This window comes from Bos indicus, chromosome 4 (genome assembly GCF_029378745.1).
Source record: "Bos indicus isolate NIAB-ARS_2022 breed Sahiwal x Tharparkar chromosome 4, NIAB-ARS_B.indTharparkar_mat_pri_1.0, whole genome shotgun sequence".
Lineage (NCBI taxonomy): Eukaryota > Metazoa > Chordata > Mammalia > Artiodactyla > Bovidae > Bos > Bos indicus.
The window spans coordinates 108,997,610-109,018,164 of record NC_091763.1 but is presented as its reverse complement, the minus strand read 5'-3'; positions in this window follow the sequence as shown (position 1 = coordinate 109,018,164).

Genomic DNA, 20,555 nt, shown 5'->3' with positions numbered 1-20,555 from the left:
CAGTTCAGTTCAGTCGTGTCCGACTCTTCGCAACCCCATGAACTGCAGCATGCCAGGCCTCCCTGTCCATCATTAAAGTCTAGACCAAAGTAATTAGTTTGGAAATGCTAAGCTATTTCCACCAAAGTCATAACAATAACTTCTGGCTACTAAGACTTTAGAAGATCCCCTGATTTTTTTTTTTTTTTTTAATTTCAGATAAGAGAAAGTTTACAGCTGAGTCAATCTTAGTTTTAACCTAGCAAGAAAACTCCTTAAACCAAAGTTTCTAAAGAAATTATTTAGGCCAAAGCTTCCAAAACTATGTTGAACAATAATGGTGAAAGTGGGCACCCTTGTCTTGTTCCTGACTTTAGAGGAAATGCTTTCAATTTTTCACCATTGAGGATAATGTTTGCTGTGGGTTTGTCATATATAGCTTTTATTATGTTGAGGTATGTTCCTTCTATTCCTGCTTTCTGGAGAGTTTTTATCATAAATGGGTGTTGAATTTTGTCAAAGGCTTTCTCTGCATCTACTGAGATAATCATATGGTTTTTATTTTTCAATTTGTTAATGTGGTGTATTACATTGATTGATTTGCGGATATTGAAGAATCCTTGCATCCCTGGGATAAAGCCCACTTGGTCATGATGTATGATCTTTTTAATGTGTTGTTGGATTCTGATTGCTAGAATTTTGTTAAGGATTTTTGCATCTATGTTCATCAGTGATATTGGCCTGTAGTTTTCTTTTTTTGTGGGATCTTTGTCAGGTTTTGGTATTAGGGTGATGGTGGCCTCATAGAATGAGTTTGGAAGTTTACCTTCCTCTGCAATTTTCTGGAAGAGTTTGAGCAGGATAGGTGTTAGCTCTTCTCTAAATTTTTGGTAGAATTCAGCTGTGAAGCCTTCTGGACCTGGGCTTTTGTTTGCTGGAAGATTTTTGATTACAGTTTCAATTTCCGTGCTTGTGATGGGTCTGTTAAGATTTTCTATTTCTTCCTGGTCGAGTTTTGGAAAGTTGTACTTTTCTAAGAATTTGTCCATTTCTTCCACGTTGTCCATTTTATTGGCATATAATTGTTGATAGTAGTCTCTTATGATCCTTTGTATTTCTGTGTTGTCTGTTGTAATCTCTCCATTTTCATTTCTAATTTTATTGATTTGATTTTTCTCCCTTTGTTTCTTGATGAGTCTGGCTAATGGTTTGTCAATTTTATTTATCCTTTCAAAGAACCAGCTTTTGGTTTTGTTGATTTTTGCTATGGTCTCTTTTGTTTCTTTTGCATTTATTTCTGCTCTAATTTTTAAGATTTCTTTCCTTCTACTAATCCTGGGGTGGAAGTTTTGGCCACAGCAATCAGAGTAGAAAAAGAAATAAAAGGAATCCAAATTGGAAAAGAAGAAGTAAAACTCTCACTATTTGCAGATGACATGATCCTCTACATAGAAAACCGTAAAGACTCCACCAGAAAATTAGTAGAACTAATCAATGACTATAGTAAAGTTGCAGGATATAAAATCAACACACAGAAATCCCTTGCATTCCTATACACTAATAATGAGAAAACAGAAAGAGAAATTAAGGAAACAATTCCATTCACCATTGCAACGGAAAGAATAAAATACTTAGGAATATATCTACCTAAAGAAACTAAAGACCTATATATAGAAAACTATAAAACACTGGTGAAAGAAATCAAAGAGGACACTAATAGATGGAGGAATATACCATGTTCATGGACTGGAAGAATCAATATAGTGAAAATGAGTATACTACCCAAAGCAATTTATAGATTCAATGCAATCCCTATCAAGCTACCAACAGTATTCTTCACAGAGCTAGAACAAATAATTTCACAATTTGTATGGAAATACAAAAAATCTTGAATAGCCAAAGCGATCCTGAGAAAGAAGAATGGAACTGGAGGAATCAACCTACCTGACTTCAGGCTCTACTACAAAGCCACAGTTATCAAGACAGTATGGTACTGGCACAAAGACAGAAATATAGGTCAATGGAACAAAATAGAAAGCCCAGAGATAAATCACGCACATATGGACACCTTATCTTTGACAAAGGAGGCAAGAATATACAATGGATTAAAGACAATCTCTTTAACAAGTGGTGCTGGGAAAACTGGTCAACCACTTGTAAAAGAATGAAACTAGAACACTTTCTAACACCATACACAAAAATAAACTCAAAATGGATTAAAGATCTAAACGTAAGACCAGAAACTATAAAACTCCTAGAGGAGAACATAGGCAAAACACTCTCTGACATACATCACAGCAGGATCCTCTATGACCCACCTCCCAGAATATTGGAAATAAAAGCAAAAATAAACAAATGGGACCTAATTAACCTTAAAAGCTTCTGCACATCAAAGGAAACTATTAGCAAGGTGAAAAGACAGCCTTCAGAATGGGAGAAAATAATAGCAAATGAAGCAACTGACAAACAACTAATCTCAAAAATATACAAGCAACTCCTACAGCTCAACTCCAGAAAAATAAATAACCCAATCAAAAAATGGGCCAAAGAACTAAATAGACATTTCTCCAAAGAAGACATACAGATGGCTAACAAACACATGAAAAGATGCTCAACATCACTCATTATCAGAGAAATGCAAATCAAAACCACAATGAGGTACCATCTCACACCAGTCAGAATGGCTGCGATCCAAAAGTCTACAAATAATAAATGCTGGAGAGGGTGTGGAGAAAAGGGAACCCTTTTACACTGTTGGTGGGAATGCAGCTAGTACAGCCACTATGGAGAACAGTGTGGAGATTCCTTAAAAAACTGGAAATAGAACCGCCTTATGATCCAGAAATCCCACTGCTGGGCATTTACACTGAGGAAACCAGAAGGGAAAGAGACACGTGTACCCCACTGTTCATCGCAGCACTGTTTATAATAGCCAGGACATGGAAGCAACCTAGATGTCCATCAGCAGATGAATGGATAAGAAAGCTGTGGTACATATACACAATGGAGTATTACTCAGCCATTAAAAAGAATACATTTGAATCAGTTCTAATGAGGTGGATGAAACTGGAGCCTATTATACAGAGTGAAGTAAGCCAGAAGGAAAAACACCAATACAGTATACTAATGCATATATATGGAATTTAGAAAGATGGTAACAATAACCCTGTGTACGAGACAGCAAAAGAGACAGTGATGTATAGAACAGTCTTATGGACTCCGAGGGAGAGGAAGAGGGTGGGAATATTTGGGAGAATAGCATTGAAACATGTAAAATATCATGTATGAAACGAGATGCCAGTCCAGGTTCGATGCATGATACTGGATGCTTGGGGCTAGTGCACTGGGACAACCCAGAGGGATGGTATGGGGAGGGAGGAGGGAGGAGGGTTCAGGATGGGGAACACATGTATACCTGTGGTGGATTCATTTTGATATTTGGCAAAACTAATACAATTATGTAAAGTTTAAAAATAAAATAAAATTAAAATAAATAAATAAATAAAGTATAAATCTAAAAACTGAAAAAAAATAAATAAAATAAAAAATATTGCTAAGACTGATGTCAAAAAAAAAAAAAGAAATTATTTAGGAAAGTAAATGAAGTTGATATCTTAGGGTAAAACTATACTATTTTAGGCTGAGTTTAATTAGGCAACAAACTAAATTAGTGATTTCTTTTTGATGACATTCTAATTTGCTTTTTTGAAAAATTAAATTTATTTATTTTTAATTGGAGGATAATTGTTCTACAATACAGTGCTGGTTTCTGCCATACATCAACATGAACCAGCCAGAGGTATACACAGGTCCCCTCCCAAGTGAACCTCCATCCCACCCCATTCCACCCCTCTTCATTGTCACAGAGCTCCAGATTTATGCTCCCTGCATCACACAGCAAATTCCCACTGGCTATCCATTTTACATATGGTAAGTATATATTTTAATGCTACTCTTCCAATTTGTCCCCAATGTGTCCACAAGTCTCTTCTCTATGTCTGAGTCTCTATTGCTGTTTTGCAGATAAGTTAATCAGTTCTAATGAGGTGAATGAACCTAGAGCCTATTATACAGAGTGAAGTAAGCCAAAAAGAGAAAAACAAACATCATATATTAATGCATACATCTATAGAATCTAGAAAGATGGTACTGATAACTCTAGTTTACTTTTTAATGCCTGAGAATAAATCTATGTATATCTTCAAAAGAAAATGTGATACATTTGAGGACTAGTAAACACTTTCATCGGAGAAGGCAATGGCACCCCACTCCAGTACTTTTGCCTAGAAAATCCCATGGATGGAGGAGCCTGGTAGGCTGCAGTCCATGGGGTCGCTAGAGTCGGACACGACGGAGCGACTTCACTTTCACTTTTCACTTTCATGCATTGGAGAAGGAAATGGCGACCCACTCCAGTGTTCTTGCCTGGAGAATCCCAGCGACGGGAAGCCTGGTGGGCTGCCCTCTATGGGGTCGCACAGAGTCGGACACAACTGAAGCGACGCAGCAGCAGCAAACACTTTCATATATTTAATGCCTTTTCTGCTAATACTTCAATCAATGGTCAGTGATAAACTAATTGCTAACTTGTTGCTAGATGGTCATTAAAAACCATGTAAGAAGGCATCAAGGATACTCTACAGACTTTGTGAATTAAGTCTGTCATTTGTGTGTGTGTGTGCATTTTATTTCATTTCTCCTTTTAAAACATTTCTGTCAAGCTATCAATCCCACATAGAATTCTAATTTTTGGTAGGTATGGAGCCCCCAAAATCTGAAGCATAATTAATTCATCACAAGTTTTCTAATAAACAATGTGAGAGACATTTTTGTTACTGTATTCAGTTCAGTTCAGTCACTCAGTCGTGTCCGACTCTTTGCGACTCCATGAATCGCAGCACGCCAGGCCTCCCTGTCCATCGTCAACTCCCGGACTTCACTCAAACCCACGTCCATTGAGTCAGTGATGCCATCCAGCCATCTCATCCTCTGTCGTCCCCTTCTCCTCCTGCCCCCAACAGCACCCCCAACCCCACCCCCACCCCCACCCCCGCCCTGCCAGCATCAGAGTCTTTTCCAATGAGTCAACTCTTTGCATGAGGTGGCCAAAGTACTGGAGTTTCAGCTTCAGCATCATTCCCTCCAAAGAAATCCCAGGGCTGATCTCCTTTGGGATGGACTGGTTGGATCTCCTTGCAGTCCAAGGGACTCTCAAGAGTCTTCTCCAACACCACAGTTCAAAAGCATCAATTCTTTGGCACTCAGCTTTCTTCATAGTCCAACTCTCATATCCATACATGACCACTGGAAAAACCATAGCCTTGACTAGACAGACCTTTGTTGGCAAAGTAATGTCTCTGCTTTTTAATATGCTATCTAGGTTAATTCAAGCTAAATATTTTTAAAGCTATACTGACATTTGTTGATTATGCTTAGAAGTCTCCAGGACTGGGAAAAATAAAATCCAAAACTTGTTAGAGGAAAATACATTCTTTGAGATTTACCCTAGCCACAGGAAAAAAGTGGTGCTTAATATTCTTTTTCACCCTACTCCCTTAGACTGTGGTGCTTAATCTTTAATGTGTACAAGAATCACCTTAGCTCCTTTGGAAAAATGTTCATCAGTCCCAACATATGTGATATGCCTGCTTCTCTTAGGAATTTTCCTAACTCAATACCTATTTCCATCTATCCAGTGGGAAAAGTTTCCTCTTATGTATATTATTGGGAACAGTGTTTCTCTCAGCAGATTCTATTCAATGGAAATGATTTATTCATATTTACAATAAGGAAAAGATCCTGTTGCTGAGAAAGATTGAAGAAAGAAGAAAGGGGCAACTGGTTGAGATGAGATGGTTGGGTGGCATCACCAACTCAGTGGACATGAAATTGAGCAAACTCTGGGAGATAGTGGAGGACAGATGAGCCTGGCATGCTGCAGGCCATCAGGTGGCAAAGAATCAGAAGTGACTTAGCAACTGAACAACAACAAAATGATAAGAAAAAAGCAGCCTGAATTAATAAATAAATTACACTGTGTGAAAAATTTCTGAGCCATAATTTTCCCAACTGAAAACGCCAAGAATAGGCTATGTTAGAACACGGTTGCCAGCATCAGTGATCATGGTGTCCTCGTTTTGCTAAGACTGCCCTTCGGGCTGATGGGTGTGGGACTCGAGGGTCAAAGACATTCTCTCACAGCCTTCCAAGTCCATTTTCATTAATTATTTCACTCTTCTGTCATGCTCACACATTCAATCATTTAGTAACTCATTTGCTCAAAACAAATATATTGTGTATTTACAATGTGGCTGGCCCTGTGCTGAGTAGAGAGGATGCAACCTTGTTCAATACCTGTTTGACTGACCTCATATACCTTAATATTCAGCCCCACTCTTTCAAATATAGAAGGCAAAGCCATTGAGTAGTTCAATGATTATTTTGCATAAATGTATGTTTTTAATTAACCTGATTCTCTAGGCATGATAGGAGGCTTAGTCTTTAGTGATGGCTAAACTATTGTTCTTTCCCTCAGACTATCACAGTGTTAAATGCAGGTAGAGAAGAAAGGAGGGGATGACTGACCCTGAAGAAATTATGATATTAATTCTTTAACATCTCAACATAAATACCTAAATTTCTCCTCAATTTCTCCAAAAGAACATGTTGAGATTTTTATTTGATTGCCTTAAAATTGGAATTGCATTAAATCTAGCAATTTGCAGGAAAATGACATTGTAGCAACATTAAGTCATCTGATCTACAAGTAGGGGATATCTGTTACCTATTTCTTTATATCTTATTTAATTTCTCTTATCAGTGAATTGTTTTTCAGGGCACAGGCACTTTGATTGTCAAGATGAATCCTTAACTACGGCTTATCTTTGAAGTCTTGTGACTTCAAACTGTATCAGTCACCAACACAAAAGAATTTTCTAATACTGTTTAATGGGTTCACCCCAAAGTTCAAATGGTGAAGTCATACCCTGAATGTAACCTTATTTGGAGATAGGGTCTCTACAGAGGTAACCAGATCCCAGTGATGTATTTAGGGGAGTCTCTAATCCAATAAATACTAAATATTGATAACCGTTTAAAAAGGGGAAATTTGGAGATAGAGATGCACAGGAAGAACACCATGACACCGTGGAGGCAAAGGTCAGAGTGAAGCTTCTACAAGCCAAGATACCCCAAAGATTGCCGGCAAAAGAACAAAAGTGAGGGGATAAGCAAGGAATGGGGTTTGCTCATAGACCTCCTGTGCATGCTTAGTAATTCTGCTGACACTTTGATCTCAGACCTCCAGCCTCCTGAACTGTGAGGCAGCGCATTTCTGTCCTGTAAGCCGCTCAGTGTGTGGTACTTTGTTATGGCAACGCCAGAAAACTTACCCAAATGCTATATGGCTTCCCACTTCAGTATTCTGGCCTGGAGAATCCCATGGACAGAGGAGCTTGGCAGGCTACGGTCCACAGGGTTGCAGACCGCTGGACATGACTGAAGAGATTTAGCAGGCACGCACAAGGTTCAGAATAACCTGGATTTTGTTTAAAGACTGGAAATACTTAATCTCCCTTTTTAGATCACAGATTAAGCCAAAGTCTCATCTATTTCTAAATAAATGAAGACTCCATCAATTCCTTCAGACCACAACACACATGAGGGAGCACATTGAAAATAAGGCTGGCCCCAGTCACTCTGGGCTCTGAAAGGACCAACCAGAGCTGTCCAGCCCTGAATCTTGCCTCACCCATGCAACGCACAGGGTTCTTTCTGTGCGTCAGCTGCTCTTTTGTTCATATGACATGTTTGTAAGTTGTACTAACTCATTCAAGGCTCTAGTGTATCATTTAGAGTAAATCACCAGTTTGGAATCGGTTAAGAATAGCCCTCGGAGAAGGCAATGGCACCCCACTCCACTACTCTTGCCTGGAAATTCCCATGGACAGAGGAGGCTGGTGGGCTGCAGTCCATGGGGTCGCTAAGAGTCAGACACGACTGGGCGACTTCAATTTCACTTTTCACTTTCATGCATTGGAGAAGGAAATGGCAACCCACTCCAGTGTTCTTGCCTGGAGAATCCCAGGGACGGGGAGACTGGTGGGCTGCCGTCTATGGGGTCACACAGAGTCAGACACGACTGAAGCAACTTAACAGCAGCAGCAGCAGCAGCAAGAATAGCCCTAAATTATACTAAATACCCTAATGGCCTGAAAGAGTTAACGTAGCTTTCAAAATAGCTTTCCTTCCTTCCTTCACATTCTTCCACATTTTTCTACACAATCTGCCACATTCCAGACAATTCCTGCCTGCTCAGACAGCATCTTCCAGGAAAAGCAGAGTCATGCACTCTCAGGAAAATAATGGGAACTTCCATTCTGAGTTCTAACCAACAGAAAAACACTGAAATTATTTATGTGGCCACCTCTGGGAACAATAAGCATGAGTGCATTCTACTTACATCTTAATTATTATCATTACACAGTAATAAAAATAGAGGGTTACGCAGACAATAGCAAAAGCAAAAATAGCATCAACCTCAGAAAGGCTAAGACCCTCCATACTAATTTTAACCTTCATCAAACCTTAAGCTCATGCTTCCATCAGAAGATGCCTTTTGTCTTCATTCTCCTGTGTTCTTTCTTTAAATGTTTTCAAAGGTTGCTCTCATATGTGCTAAAGAATACAGAGTTATATAATATTCAAGGTAATCTCAAAGGAAATCTATAAGTGAATGAGAGAAGCACTAATTGGGAGATGAAGCTAGGAAGAAGGTGTAGTTTTAAGAGAAGTCAGAATCAGCTGGATCCCCCAGGGAACTCTGGAGCAGAAATTGCACCACGGTTGCACCACCTAAATCAGGGGGACTAAACCCAGGGAATCTGAATATTCCATTCAGAATATTCATAGAATAAGAATATTCATATTCTTATGTCATATTCTATGATATAATCATATGAATAGAATTATATGATATGATCATATCATAATAATAATAATAAAAATAACGTGCTCAATAAATGTAATGCTTGAATCATCCTGAAATCATCACCCAGGTCCATGGAAAATTATCTTCCATGAAACTTGTGACAAAACATTTGGGGACACATATTCTATGGGATCATCACACAAGGCAATTCCCAACAGCTCAAGTCAATCCTTCAGATATGGGTGCAACTGAGACCCATTTGTAACACACATCAACAGAACCTGAGGATGGGCCTCTCAACTCAGTAAAGGAAACCTGGGTGAGACCTCAACAGCATCTAAAAGAATTCTCCATGTGTGTTTACTCAGTGCCCAACTGGCTTGTAAGTTACGATTGTGATGATTATGATTGAGATAATTCATAATCTCCACTCTCCGGAATTTAAATCTTCTTGAGAAGATATGTATACATACACAGGATATGTATATGTAAAAAATTGAAACAATGAAAATAGGTTTCTATTTTAGTATAACCTATTATACTAGCTGAGCACTGAAGAATTGATGCTTTTGAACTGTGGTGTTGGAGAAGACTCTTGAGAGTCCCATGAACTGCAAGGAGATCCAACCAGTCCATTCTAAAGGAGAACAGCCCTGGGTGTTCTTTGGAAGGAATGATGCTGAAGCTGAAACTCCAGTACTTTGGCCACCTCATGCAAAGAGTTGACTCATTGGAAAAGACTCTATGGTGGGAGGGGTTGGGGGCAGGAGGAAAAGTGGACGACAGAGGATAAGATGGCTGGATAGCATCACCGACTCGATGGACGTGGGTTTGGGTGAACTTTGGGAGTTGGTGATGGACAGGGAGGCCTGGTGTGCTGCGATTCATGGGGTCGCAAAGAGTCGGACACGATTGAGCAATTGAATTGAACTGAACTGATTATACTAAATCTGACAAACTTTGAATAGGTTACAGCAAAATCTTTTGTCTTTGAGCTTATCTTAAACGGGTTTATATAGGACACATAAAGAACTGCAAAATTTTAACATGAATGTTCTTTACAAAGCAATTAAACTTTCAACTTCCAGATGCAGAAAAAGTCATTTAAATGAGTTTGAAATTTTTTGAAGGCTGAAAATATCTTATAAAACCTTAAGGGTGAACATTCGATTCAGTAAGAATGATCTTTGTCAAAGAAGCCAAACACCAAATGACACTGAAGAATGTTTTACCAGAACAACAATTTGTATGTTGTTCCCAATATACATTTTCCCATCTTTTCTCAAGCATCCCAAGTCCTATAATTAAGTTTCTAAAGAAGAGTAAAGCTTCCCTGGTGGCTCAGCAGTAAAGAATCTGCCAGTCAATGCACGAGACATAGGTTCAGTTCCTCACTAGGGAAGATACCCTGGAGAAGGAAATGGCAACCCACTCAAGCATTCTTGCCTGGGAAATCTCATGGAAGAAGGAACCTGGCAGGTTACAGCTCTGGGGTCACAAAGAATTGGACATGACTTAGCGACTAACACAACAACAAAGAAGGGCAAGCACGAAAATAGTCTTCCCTCTTGTGCTATACACATAGCTAAATACCAGGCATTTGCAATAGTTCTCTTACAAGGAAGTGTTTCCAAGAATAATTAAATGCTAAGGCAAAATATCGCTTGGTATCCAAACACATGAATGGCTTAGACAATGTCTTAGAGAGTGGCACAATTCATAATTCTTGAAGAAATATGAGAAAAAATGATTTTATGGTTAGAAAGATGTGTCTAATATTTACCATTGTCCTAATACTTACCATTAGGAATAGTCCTGATGGCTACTCAAATTCCTACTTTCACAAATGATAGTGACAACTAAAATTCCCTGCATTGAGCTCTCTAGTCTAAAAGAACAGTTATTTTTACAGTATGAGATCAATGACAGAAAGCCAGTTTGATGAACTATGTATGGCAAGCATATTAATAGTCGCTTAATAGTTGAACAAAAAAAATAATAATAAGGATTCTATTGTATGCCATATACAGACAAGTATATGCATGGAAACTAAGTCGCTTCAAGACAGAATATGCATCTCTTCTTTCTTGGGAGACTAATATTAATTTCTATATACTCTGACAATTCACCTGGAGCTGAACTTCCAGAATGCTTTACATGTGATATGGAGATGTCTGTGTATATGTGTGCTCAGTCATGTCCAACTCTTTGCAAACCCGTGAACTGTAGCCCACCAGGCTCCTCTGTCCATGGGATTCTCCAGGCAAAATACTGGAGAGGGTTTCCACTTCCTCCTCCAGTGGATCTTCCTGACCCAAGTATCAAATCATGTCTCCTGCATCTCCTGTGTTGTCAGGCTGATTCTTTACCACTGAGCCACCTGGGAAGGCAGGTTGTTGTTCATTACTAAGTCGTAACCAACTCTTTGTGACCCCATGAACTGCAGCATGCCAGGCTTCCTTGTCATTCACTATTTCCTGGTGTTTCCTCAAACTTATGTCCATTGAGTTGGTGATGCCATCCAGACCACCTCATCCTCGGTCACCCCCTTCTCCTCCTGACATCAGTCTTTCCCAGCATCATGGTCTTTTCCAATAAGTTGGCTTTTCACATCAGGTGGCCAAAGTATTGGAGCTGCAGCTTCAACATCAGTCCTTCCAATGAATATTCAGGACTAATTTCCTTTAGGATGGACTGGCTCTATCTCCTTGCAGTCTAAGGGACTCTCAAGAGACTTCTCTCCAGCACCACATTCGATAGTATCAGTTTTTCGGCACTCAGGCTTCTTCATGGTCCAACTCTCACATCCATACATGATGACTGGAAAAACCATAGCTTTGACCATATGGACCTTGGTTCACAAAGTGATGTCTCTACTTTTTAATACACTATCTAGATTGTCATAGCTTTTCTTCCAAGGAGAAAGTGTCTTTTAATTTTGTGACTGTACTCACCATCCATTTAAGCCCAAGAAAATAAAATCTGCCACTGTTTCAAATTTTCCCCCATCTATTTGCCATGAAGTGATGGGACCAAAAGCCATGATCTTAGTTTTCTGAATGTTGGGTTTTAATTCAGCTTTTTCACTCTCCTCTTTTACCCTCATCAAGAGGTTCTTTAGTTCTTCTTCTGTTTCTGCCATTAGAGTGGTATCATCTGCATATCTGAGGTTGTTGCTATTTCTGCTTGCAATTTTGATCCTAGCTTGTGAGTCATCCAGCCTGGCATTTTGTTTTATGTACTCTGCACATAAGCTAAATAAGCAAGATTACAATACACAACCTTAACATACTCCTTTCCCAATTTAGAATTAGTTGATTGTTCCATGTCTGGTTCTAACTGTTGCTTCTTTTCCTGAATAAAGGTTTCTCAGGGGGCTGGTATGATGGTCTGGTATTCCCATCTCTTGAAGAATTTTCCACAGTTCATTGTGATTCACATATTCAAAGGCTTTAGCATAGTCAATGAAGCAGAAGTCAATAGATTTTTGGAATTTCTTTACTTTTCCTATGATCCAATGGATGTTGGCAATTTGGTCTCTGATTCCTCTGTCTTTTCTAAATCCAACTTGAATATGTGAGTATGTTTTCAGTTCAGGTACTGCTGAAGCCTAGCGTGAAGGATTTTGGGCATTACTTTGCTTGCACATGGAATGAGCACCATTTTATGGTAAAGCATTCTTTGGCATTGCCTTTTTTGCGACTGTAATGAAAACTGACATTTTCCAGTCTTGTGGCTACTGTTGAGTTTTGAAATATTGCTGGCATACTTAGTGCAGCACTTTAACAACATCAGCATCATTGTTGAGGCTTAGAAATAGCTCAGCTGGAATTCCATCACCTCCACTGGCTTTGTTTGTAATAATGCTTCCTAAGGCCCACTTGACTTCACATTCCAGGATGTCTGGGTCTAGGTGAGTGACCATGCCATCATGGTTATCCAGGTCATTAAGAACTTTTTTTTATGTTTTTTTTTTTGTCTATTCTTGCCACCTCTTCTTAATCTCTTCTACTTCTTATAGATAGGTATTTGCTCTTTCTGTCCTTTATTGTGCCCATCTTTTCATGAAATGTTTCCTGCCATAGCAATATTGCTTACAGTCAGCTGTCCTTGACTGCTATATGTTGGATCAGACCTGCAGTCTAAAATATTTTAATTTAACAGAAATTTAAGGATTTCAGTTTATCTTTATGTTTTTTCCTAGTACTCATCATTTTTAAATATATATTTTAAAAATGCCTGCAAAACCAGATTTAAAATATAAAAACACAAAGTTCAGCCATGAAAAGAACAAATACTTTCCCAGGATTAAAGGTATGCTTCTGAGTTATCCCTTTGTTATTAACAAATCAAATGTTCATAGACTTTAGGTAACTTTTTTAAGGAAGGCCAACAAATTTGTTTACTCAGAATGAATAAAGCTGAGACATGTAAGTATAAGGTAACATGGTCAAATTCTTTACCAAGATTTTAGAAGTTGTACCTGAAAATGATTTACTCTCTTACAGTAGCTTCCTTAGTAAACCATAGATGTATAAAAGTTCTTTCCACTTTTGGAAGTACCAAAAAAAAAAGAAGACATTGAGATAGTGGTTTATTGAATAATATGAAAAAATAATAAATCAGTAAATCATACAGAGATGCTCACCAAAAAGGCAGAAGTATGGGTTTTGGTTTGCAAACATACAGTAAACATAATTAAATGTTGATAGTTATTATGATAAATATATATGGCTTAATATGTTTTTAGAGATTCTTAATTTTCTAAAGGTTTTGAAAAATTAGTTTTTTAGATATATTCTATGACTTGGGAAAACTGAAAATCCTGACTGTCATGTCAGGATACATGTCATGTCAAGTGACATGAAAGAAGGTCAGGAAAATACTCCTCTTGCAATTACATTCTCAGTATTAAGATGACCTCACTGCCTCTAGAATGGAGCTGTGAACTTGGCCTTGATTGTATAGTGCCACTCTCATTACGACTAGTCAGTGGCCAGTCTCTCTCAATCTCTGCCCATAACAGATATGAATTGAGGGTTCATAGGCTACATTAACTCTATTCCAAGGAAAACAAGTTAACCTTTGCGGTCAGAGGTGGCCTTGCTCAGTTAGCAGAGGGTATTTTCATCAGTAATGAAGATAAAATGTCAAGATATCAATAGTTTTTGTAACTATTATGGATGGGTAACTCTCTCTTATTAGACGTGGCTGGAAATGATTTGTCTTCCATAATAGAGAAGGATTACAGCGTGCCAGTAAATGATGCTGTTGGGAATTACTTAAAATAGTTATTTCCCTTGGAAGTTCAATGCCTGAGGCTAGAGAAAAATATGTTATCTACCCATATTTTAACTCTATTTTAAAAGTAATCCTTATAAATCTAGGATGTTCTTATACTTCATCATTGAGATAAAGTCTTATGTTTCAATGGTAAACCTAATGAAATGAAATAAGAGTTTAGATCTTTGGGGTATATGTTAATGTTAATAAGCAAGAGCAAAGCAGTATTTATTTGTGCATCCGTATATGCTCCTGTGCGTGAGAGAATATTCAAATATTTCACTATAACAGGCCTTTAGAAATTAGTGAGATAAAGATATTTATGAATAAAAACAAGCTATTTCCTTTTTTCCTTACTTTGTTTTCCTTGCTAAGCTGTCTTCACTTTTAATGATAAGTACCAAAAGCCTGATCCCTGGTAGAAGTTTCCTTTATGGGTTTCTTTTCTTATGACTAAGGAAAATACATTTCTCATAACTAAGAGCACTTCTTGTGGAGAAGATGCTTGAGAGTCCCTTGGACTGCAAGGAGATCAAACCAATTAATCCTAAAGGAAATTAACCCAGAATATTCATTGGAAGGAATGATGCTGAAGCTGAAGCTCCATTACTTTGGCCACCCGGTATGAAAAGCTGACTCATTGGAAAAGACCCTCATTCTGGGAAAGACTGAGGACAAAAGGTGAAGAAGTGGCAGAGAATGAGGTGATTAGATGCTCAGACTCAGAGGTGTCTGACTCTTTGCAATCCATGGACTGTAGCCCGCGAGGCTCCTCTCTCCATGGGATTTTCCAGGCAAGAATACTGGAGTGGGTCATCACTAACTCAATGGATGTGAATTTGAAGAAAATCAGGGAGATAATAGAGGAGAGAGGAGTCTGCTAGAGTCAAAGTCTCTTTGTCACTATTCAATAATTTACTGAGAAAATGCTAGATATGAACAAAAGGTAAGTTTCTGATAATCTGTATTCGGTTATTTATGAGTATCAAAAAATTCAAGCTAAGATAAGAGAACTCATTTATTTTTTTCAAACATCCAAATTCAATTACCTATAAAGTATCCTTTTAGAATATGGAAAATATGATTCTTGGTCATATATAAATAGTTTACAATGAAATGTCCTGGAGATATCAGCACCAAGCATAGGATTTGACCTGGTCAATAAGTAATTTTAATGTCGTGACACATCTGGTCAAAATAGTTCCTTCTTCAAAAAGAAAGCAAATTGTATGGTGTGATGTTTTCCAATTAAGTTATAACTTCAAAAATAAGTTATTAGCCTGTTTGTCATTAGATCCATACCTCCTTTTGTATGTATATCAGTAAGAATTTCATAAACTAGGCAGACAAGGCAGATGGAAGGGATAATATATAAGAAAAGATTCTCTTTCTTCCTTCTCTGACCCCAATTTGGAGATACCATGGTGAAAAAGATCAGAATTTGCAATTGTTAGGAAGTGGGAATTCCCCCTTCTACCTCTCTTGAGTTCTTGTGGCTGCACTAATAATACAATTGACACAAGACAGATTAACAGAAGAGAAAGAAACAAATTTTAATTTGCAAATTTTAATCTGTGGCCAAGCAGGCAGCTTTTATACATGTCAAATATGGTAACAACAAATTTGCAAGAAACTGACAGGACCAAAACCTTAGGTTTGGGGTGCTCAATTAGTGAAGAATCTAAACATTTTGGACTTGGGGTAGTAAGTTAAAGAAGTAACAGGTTTCTTTGTGTATAAGCTTCTTGGCCCCAATTCCCTATCTCTGGTGATAAGGGCGTCATACCTCCAGATGCAGGGAGTGCAATTTTTACATGAGAGATTCACTTCCTGCTTTTATGGAGACAGAAAGAATGGGCAGAGTATATCCTTTGCATTGGCTGTCTCTTAAGTAACTTTAATTTAGAGTAACAAATATGCCATTGAGGCACATCTGGGGCAGCCTGTCCCGAGCACCAGCACAATCATGAGTTTGGATTATGAACTCTCCCAACTTTTAGCCATATTACCTTGTGCAAATTATGCAACCTTCCTGGCTCCCCAGGTGGTGCTGTGGTAAACAATCTGCCTGCCAATGCAGGAGACAAAAGAGATGTGGGTTCAATCCTTGCGGTCAAGAAGGTCCCCTGGAGTAGGAAGTTCCAGTGTTCTTGCCTGGAAAATTCCATGGATGGAGGTGCCTGGTGGACTACAGTTCATGGTGTCTCAAAGAATTAGACAAGACTGAACATGCATACTCCCCTGTTTCAGGTCTCTAACTTTTAAAATAAGGATAATATATAATATAAACTTAATATTTTAATAACATATAAATGATATAAACAAATTCTAAGATGTTAAGTGTCTACAAAGTATCTTGGGTTGTTACACTTAATCCATGCATAGTCCTCTAACACTTATGCAAAGCTACACTTTAAGCATAGTGATACTGACTGCAATTAAGGCCAACTCTTAACACCATTTGTTTGGTTGTTTCTCCAAGAACTGGCCTTAGATTCAGCCTTGGGTGTGAAGGGGAACAGAATATGTCACAATGTGCCACTTTGGTCTGTGGATTCGTTTGAGCCCAAAGTGATCAAGATTCAGCAGATGCAAGAAAAACATTTACCTCTCCCTTAACTCGGAGAAGTACTCCAGTACTCTTGCCTGGAAAATCCCATGGACGGAGGGGCCTGGTGGGCTGCAGTCCATGGGGTCGCTAGGAGTCGGACATGACTGAGCGACTTCACTCAACTGCCTAAAAGAATTTAGATAGGGTGCCTGGCCCAGAAAAAGAGCTCTTACTAGAGATAACTTTTTATCTGAGGGAGTCACCAGCTTGGCAGGGCAGAAATCTGATTAATTAACATCTGACTCTCTTGTCTTCCTGTGAATCACCCTCTTCCTCTAGGAAGCCCCAGGCCTCTATCCCATTTCTAAGCTCAGGATGGTGTATAAGTCTCATTTGTCAGCCTGTCTTTGGGTCTCATACTTTTATTGGGCTCCCATACACACACAATTAAATTTTTCTCCTATTAATTTGTCTTGTGTCAAATTAATTACTAGACAGCCAAAGCACCTAGAAGGGTAGAAGAAAAATTTGATTCTCCCCTACAGGGTACAGAATTCTTCTTTATTATCTCTGGGGCTCCTGCATTCCCTTGCATCTCAAACAAACAAACTGAGACATTTGAACAAATAAGCTTACTCATTCTAGTTAAAATATAATGCAAAAAACAAACATTATTTCAGAAAATAAAGTGAAGAAGTATCAACACACAGGATAAGGGGCTTGTGTGAAACAGGAAAGAAAATTATATTTTCAGCAAAAAGACCTGGTTTTCTAAAGAAGATAAATAATTAAATAGCTAAAAAGATCAGAAGATGTTGGGGGAAAAAAAGAAAGATAAAATGGCTTAACAGTAGACATTTAACACACTCAAAATTTTAACATTAATTCTGAGCTCTTAGCCCATGTGAAACCATAAAATAGAATTATATTTAATTTTCTTTTACTTTTAAATTATTGTCTTGAATATCAAAGTTTTCAGGTCTTATACATTTTATCTCTCTTATTTACTACTTTATCCTTGGAACAGAGAATAGTGGAATCAGTAGATATTTGCTGAATGAATGTATGGATTGATGGTTGATGATCAGATGGATAGACATCTAATTTGGATGGGTGGACATCATGTTTTAGACACATTTGCAATCCTAACACACTTAGCTTCAGGTTTTTGTTATATATGATAAAAAACAAATATTAATATTAACATAAATAGGTACCACCATAAATACGAATAGGGAAGCATACTGTTTCTATAGAAACATTTATTTATGTGTTTCCATGGTGACTTCAATGACACCTATTATTTATTAAATAATTTTGCTTTTCTGCCTAGGTCCTGACCTAAACTCTGTGATGTGAAGATACACCTAGTTTCCTCTGGCTTAAGAGGGGAAAAAGAGGAAAAGGATATAAGAATAAGAATATCTGTAAATTATGATAAACAATGACTTTCTTTTTCATTGTAAATAAACAAGTATACAACACAGATATAAATTATTATAGTGTTAAATTTTAACATTATACTGTACCTCTATGAAGTTCCTTTGTTAAAAATAATGGATCAACTTTGCACAGATTTCTTTTCTATTTAGAACAAATATTTATTTCTAAATTTGTCATTTTCAAATAAGCCTTCCTTAAATGACTAAATGCATATGTGGTATAATACGTATATGAAAGACAGTGAAAGTCGCTCAGTCATGACTGACTCTTTTCGAGCCCATAGACTGTAGCCTGCCGGGCTCCTCTGTCCATGGAATTCTCCAGCCAAGAATACTGGAGTCAGTTGCCACTCCTTTCTCCAGGGGACCTTCCCAACCCATAAATACAATGGAATGTTACTCAGCCGTAATAAAGAATGACATAATGACATTTGTTGCAACATGAATGGACCTAGAGATTACCATTCTAAGTGAAGGAAGTCAGACAGAGAAAGACAAATATCATATGACATTACTTATAAGTGGAATCTAAAAAATGATATAAATGAACCTATTTACAAAACAGAAACAGACTCACAGATGTAGAAAACAAATTTAAGGTTATGAAAGGGGAAAGGTGGGTGGCGGTAAATTAGGAAGATCAACAAGGACCTACTGCATAGCACAGGGAACTCTAGTCAATACTTTATAACCTATATAGGAAAAGAATCTGAAAAAGAATATACATGCATAACTGAATCACTTTACTATATACCTGAAGCTAGTACATTATAAATCAATGATCCTCTAATAAAAAATAAAAATTAAATTAAAAAAGAAGTTATAGCTTCTTCCATATTTTGTTATAAGAGATTAGGACTTCACTTTTCATAATTAAATCCTTTATCTATTTGAATTGATTTTTGTGTATGGTTGGACATAGAGATATTTTTCATTTAATTCTCTTATGACTAACCAATCATTCCAGCACAATTGTTGAATATTCTACTCTAACTCTACTAATCTTATACAAGAATTTTATGAATTCAATGAATTCTCAATTCTGTCCTATTAATGTTTTTATCTGTGCACCAAATGCCCTATTTAATTATCATGGCCTTATGATATGTCTTGGTATCTGGAAAAGCAAATCACTGACCTGATTATTTTATTCATGAATATTCTGGCCTTTCTTTTTCCATCTGAAATAATAGAACCAGCTAATCAAGTTCTCTTGTAAAATTCTTAGAGCTTGTTTGCAATCGCATTAACATTAAAGGTTGATTTGAATAGTTGACTTTTTTCTTTCTATCCAGGAGTATGGTATGTCATTTTATTTATTCTTATCTTCTTCAGTGTTTTTCAATATTTTTTCCCTAAAGAGATATTTTACATTTCATTTTCTACAAGGTTGTCCCTCTGTATATCTTTTTGTCAGTCTCTCTCATATGTACAGACTTTTGTCAGCATAGTCAATACATATATATATTTACATGTATATGAGAGAGAGAGACCTTGACTCTTGGACCTTTGTCAGTATAGTCTATACATATATATATGAAAGAGAGAGCAACAAAGACAGAGACAAAGAGAGAAAACTGGATGGCAAGGAGATCAAAACAGTTGATCTTAAAGGAAATCAACCCTGAATATTCTTTGGAAAGACTGATATTGAAGCTGCAGCTCCAATATTTTAGCCACCATCAGGCAGAGAAACAGAGAAGGCAATGGCACCCCACTCCAGTACTCTTGCCTGGAAAATACCATGGATGGAGGATCCTGGTGGGCTGCAGTCCATGGGGTCGCTGAGTCAGACACGACTGAGCGACTTCACTTTCACTTTTTCAGTTTCACTCATTGGAGAAGGAAATAGCAACCCATTCCAGTTTTCTTGCCTGGAGAATCCCAGGGGCAGGAGAGCCTGGTGGGCTGACGTCTATGGGGTCATGCAGAATCGGACACGACTAAAGTGACTTAGCAGCAGTAGCAGCAGCAGGCAGAGAAAGACAAATATCATACAACACTACTTATAAGTGGAATCTAAAAAATGATATAAATGAACCTATTTACACAACAGAAATTAGAGGATGAGAAGAGCCAACTCATTGGAAAAGAACTTGATGCTGGGAAAGATTGAGGGTAGGAGAAGAGGGCAACAGAGGATGAAATGCTTGGATGGCATCACCGATTCCATGGACGTGAGTTTGAACAACTTCTGGGAGATAGTGGGAAACAGTGAAAGACAGGGAAGTTCAGCATGCAGCAGTTCATGGGGTCACAGAGAGCTGGACACAACTTAGCAACCGAACAAAACATATATATATAGTTTATACATAAATATACCATGTATATGTACACACATATAACATATATTTAAATATATATATATATA